This window comes from Amblyomma maculatum, chromosome 10, assembly GCF_055883805.1.
Source record: "Amblyomma maculatum isolate TAMU_Amacu chromosome 10, ASM5588380v1, whole genome shotgun sequence".
In the NCBI taxonomy this organism is placed as follows: Eukaryota; Metazoa; Arthropoda; class Arachnida; order Ixodida; family Ixodidae; genus Amblyomma; species Amblyomma maculatum.
In genome coordinates this window covers 46,372,719-46,377,961 of record NC_139353.1, presented here as the reverse complement: position 1 = coordinate 46,377,961, position 5,243 = coordinate 46,372,719, and positions in this window count along the sequence as shown.

The following is a 5,243-nucleotide window of genomic DNA, read 5'->3' as shown; positions in this document are numbered from 1 at the left end:
TATATTGGGGTTGAGTTACGACATAGAAGGATACCAAGAATATTAAAGAGAAAAGACAAGTTAATGGTATCCGGGATGAAATCGAGGTAAGGAAATGGAAATAATCGGCACATGTACAGGAAAAAAGAGCCACAAATAAAAGATCAGACCCCGGAGTAAGTACCATGAAGAGATACCATAAATATTTGAGTGCACGATCTGGCTCGGTCGCGCCTCACTAGAGGGAGGTGCAAGCACTTAATGTCAGGTGCCGTAGTGCAAGGTGTATGTTTCTATTAAGAGTACACGACAATCGTTGGGAATGGTCGGACGCGGTGAGGCGTAATTCTTGATTAACTCTGCTGAGACAGCTATCAGTTATATCCTGAGTTGGCTCTCATGAACATGAGAGCTGCTGACGCTGTGTTGCAGTTAACACGCCCCGTCAAAGTACCATCTTTTTGCTCACCGCTGTATTTCTTTCAGTGCCCGTTGTATCCTTAATATCCTGGTTTGTCATAGCCCAGGGCTTCAAACCTTAGTTCCTTAGCCCAGCGACACGAAAGGTACAGACACAAACGGGCTGCAACGTAACGCCGGTAATGATGGTAAACCTTGCCCCAGAAATATTAAATGCTGTATCAATAGAAAAACAGATTAGGCGACCAAGGATTCGTCTGCGAACATAAGGCATCAAATCTGTCCCAATATCGCTGCAGTAGATTACGTGGTACAAGTCTGCTAATTAAAAAATAATAATATGAACCGGTGTCCTAGAGTGGTCGAAGACTTGAAAAGATAAACGTTCTCGCACTTGCTAGCTGGGAACCATGCTCATATGAGTAGGACTCGGGAGGTAATCGGAGCAGGGACTTGGCCTTGTATCTTTACGCTGTCTTGTGCTGCCAATGTCGCGAGCTGGACTCCAAGCCGCGTAGATTTCATTTTAAATAAAAGTGAAATGCCCTTGTACTGTGGTTTACAGTGTGTGCTAGAGAATCCCAGGCGGCTGAAATTAATTTGCAGTGATCCGCTACTTTCTCCGTCGAACACTTGGCATCAGTTTTCCTTGGTTTGAGTGCAGGTCCACATTTGATCTTCTTCAGAGCTAAGGCTGGGTTATGGGCTAAAGTGACGATTATTTACCCTTCTGAACGCACAAAGAGCACACGTTTGCTAGCAGTTCTCAAATGTAAGTTTAAACAAGAGTTCACTTTTGTTCGAAATGGATGAAGATTCCGAGAAGTCAGCGGGAACACCAAAATGACAACTGAAAGCATCCTTATTTTAAGGGACATCATCGCGGTGTGCGGTCCGCTTGAATGACCCAATCGTGGTATTCGTGAAAGGCTTGAGTTACAGAGGGGTAAATACGGTATGCCGCCCTTACCCTTGTGCAATTCCAGAGTTGTTTTCGTACTGAGTCTATATATATATATACAGATTCCGCATGAAAACAAGTCCGAGGCAGCGCTTACTAAGCGCTAAATATATGTATGCCCCGTCAGAGTGAAAAGTGCCACCGACTCGCGCTACAACGCCCCCCCCCCCCCCCTCCATATCTAAACTATATCGACAAAGGTATACACAACCAAACCGCCACAGAAAGGACAAGGCCCATTCGAAACGTATGGAAGGTAGCAGCATATCTATCTCACTGGACGCATGCACTGTATACTCCTAAGATGACCTACGCCGTCGGCGTACTGCAGTTATCGTGAGTGCGTGAATGGGAAGAATAAATCTTCAAGTTCTAGAGGTAGTAAAAAGAGCGGCGCGTCTATACAACACGCGGCCAAGACGCGGCCGATTTATGGCGGGCAGACAGCGCACGCTGACGGACCGAGAGACGAAAATAAACGGAGTGTTGTGGACCGGAGTATATACAACTCCTCTCCGAAGTCACGGGACTCTGTTTGGCTTTGCGAACGAGGGCCTTTCTGCTGATCAACATTACAACCACTGCGGACCTGACTGTCCGGTAAGAAACACGAGCGTATGTTTTTATTGGTTTTTATTCAGGGAGGACGACCTCGACCAGATTTCTAGGATAAGTTTCCTCCTGTATTTGTGCGCTGCTGTGTGTACTACATCTGCGCTCCGAAGAGTTATGCGAGACTTTGTGTAGTCAGGCATCCCAATGAAAACCAAGAACTGCTCTCTCCGGCTAAGTGTAAGAGGATTGGATAGAAGCTTATTTATTTATTTGTACAGTATCCAGCAGCGCTGTAGCAACATGAAAGTTAAGTGGATGAAAATGATATAAAAAAAAATGGCTGTGGTGTGGCCAATGTCCCGAGTAGAATTGCGGAAGTAACGTTGCGGCGAACGCAGCGGCGGCAGCAGCTCTGAGTCACTGCGCCGCGGAGGAGTCGGCGGCGGCCCCGGAGCGCCAGCTGTGCACCGTGTGACATCACTCCCTCCTGGCGCATGCGCAGCTGGCGCAGCGGCGGTGACGGCTCCGACGCAGCTCTCCAGCTGTGCTCCGTGCGACGTCACTCGCTCCTCGCGTATGCGTAGCTTGGCTCATCGGGAGCTCCACGAAATGGCTCAGCGACCAGCGTAGTGTTGCTTCCGCAGTTACAATGAAAGGCAATAAAAACAAAAAAAGGAGTAAGGTACAGCAAGATGAATGGAGCAGGACGGACTAAACAAAATATATAAAATGTATGAATAATAGCGATTTCTTTTACTGTGATTAGTGTGACGCAATATAGTTTACTCCGCCGCCGTGGCTCAGTGGTTAGGGCACCTGACTGCTAAATCCAAGGGCACTGGCTCGAATTCCAGCCGTTTTGGCAGCTCTTTGATGGAGGCAAAATGCAAGGCGCCCGCGCGCGGTATGATGTCAGGGCATGCTAAATAACCTCAACTGGTTGAAGTTTCCGAAGCCCTGCATTATGACGTCTCTCATAGCCTGAATCGCTTTAGAACGTTAAACCCTGCATAAACCAAACCAAACAGTTGTAATAGGGCGTTTATTAACGCTCAGATGGAGAGCTGTGAGGACAGGACCTTGCAACGGCGAGCCCAGCGTACTTCTTCTTCGTCGCACAACGCACAGGTGCATGTCGATGGCGATGACTATCACAGTACATTTTCCCCCCGGGTAAAAAAAGGAGCCATCCTGGCGACTTATGGCGCGGAAAGCACAGCGGGGTCATAGAATGGCTTCAATCGGTTCATGTGAACTGTTTCACGACCACGGCGACGCAAGTCCGCAGAGGGCGTGACGGGCTCAACTACGTAGTTGACTGCAGATGTTTGCTGGAGGACCCTATATGGCCCGTGGTAGCGAGCAAGAAACTTCTTTGAAAGGCCAGGGGTTGTGGAGGGCACCCAGAGCCACACCAGTGTGTCCGGGAGATATGGCGAAGCTTCGCCGGTATCACGGAGGTATTTTTGTTGCCACTGATTTTCTGTTGTGAGAGAGCGGGCGAGCTGACGGCATTCTTCTGCGTACGTGACGGCATCGGATAGCGGGGAAGATTCGGAAACGTCAGGGCGGTAGGGAAAAAGTGTGTCCATAGTACAGGGTGGCTCGCGCCCGTAAAGGAGAAAGAATGGAGAGAATCCAGTAGTGGCCTGTGTCGCGGTGTTATATGCGTAAGTAACAAACGGTAGAACTTGGTCCCAATTGGAATGGTCGGTGTTCACGTACATAGCCAGCATGTTACCGAGAGTGCGGTTAAAACGTTCTGTCAGTCCATTCGTCTGAGGGTGGTACGAGGTAGCGGTGCGGTGTATGATGCGGCATTCTTTCAGGAGAGCCTCAAGAGCGTCTGATAAGAAAACGCGTCCGCGGTCACTGAGCAGTTCGCGAGGGGCACCATGGCGAAGAACCAGGTTTTTCAGAATAAAGGCAGCCACGTCGCGTGCGGAAGCAGAGGGCAATGATGATGTCTCAGTGTAGCGGGTGAGATGATCCGCTGCCACGATAATCCAGCGGTTGCCAGCTGAAGTTGTAGGAAGGGGACCGTATAGATCTATGCCGACACGATCAAACGGACGGGCAGGACAGGGCAATGGCTGCAACGAAGCAGAGGACTTGAGAGGAGTTTTTCGGCGTTGGCAAGACTGGCAGGAGCGGACAAAATGGCGGACAAAGCGGTACATTCCACGCCAGAAGAAGCGTAGACGCAAGCGCGTGTAGGTTTTCAACACTCCGCCGTGGGCGCACTGGGGATCAGTATGGAAAGCAGCACAAATTTCGGCGCGGAGATGACGGGGGATGACTAAAAGCCACTTCCTTCCGTCGTGAAGATAATTGCGGCGATAGAGCAGCCCGTCACGAATTGAAAAATGGTGAGCTTGGCGGGCAAGCGCCCGAGACAGACGACCTGGAGAGTGACTTGAAAGAAAGTCCAGAAGTGTAGATATCCACGGGTCGCGCCGCTGTTCCGTGGCCATGTCAATAGTGGCAAGCGAAGACAAATCGTAGGCGCAGATCTCATCAGGCAACGAAGAGGGAGGCAGCGGTGAGCGCGAAAGAGCGTCCGCGTCAGTATGCTTGAGGCCTGAGCGATATATGACACGAATGTCATACTCTTGGAGGCGAAGAGCCCAGCGAGCAAGGCGGCCGGACGGGTCCTTGAGGGACGCCAGCCAGCACAGAGCGTGATGATCAGTGACCACATAAAATGGTCGGCCATAGACATACGGACGGAATTTGCCGATGGCCCAAATAATGGCCAAGCATTCTCTTTCCGTAACAGAATAATTGGACTCTGCCTTGGTCAAGGTGCGGCTTGCGTACGCCACCACATAGTCTCGGATACCAGGTTTGCGTTGGGTGAGAACGGCGCCTATCCCAATACCGCTAGCGTCAGTGTGAATCTCAGTTGGCGCATTCGGGTCGAAGTGGCGGAGGATGGGAGGCGAAACCAAAAGACGGCGTAAAGTGTTGAAGGCGTCATCACAAGCAGGTGTCCATGCGGAGAGGTCGGAGCTACCGGAGAGGAGCTGGATGAGAGGAGCAATAATGGAGGCGAAATTTAAGATGAAGCGGCGAAAGTAGGAGCATAGGCCAATGAAACTTCGTAGCTGCTTCAGTGATTTTGGGCGTGGGAATTCGGCAACTGCACGAAGTTTGGTGGGATCGGGAAGAATGCCATCCTTAGAAACGACATGACCTAGAATTGTTAGTCGGCGAGCAGCAAAGCGGCACTTCTTCAGATTCAGTTGGAGGCCGGCGGTAGCGAGACAAGTGAGAACGTCCTTCAGTCGGAGCAGGTGGGATTGAAAATCGGTACAAAAGACCACGA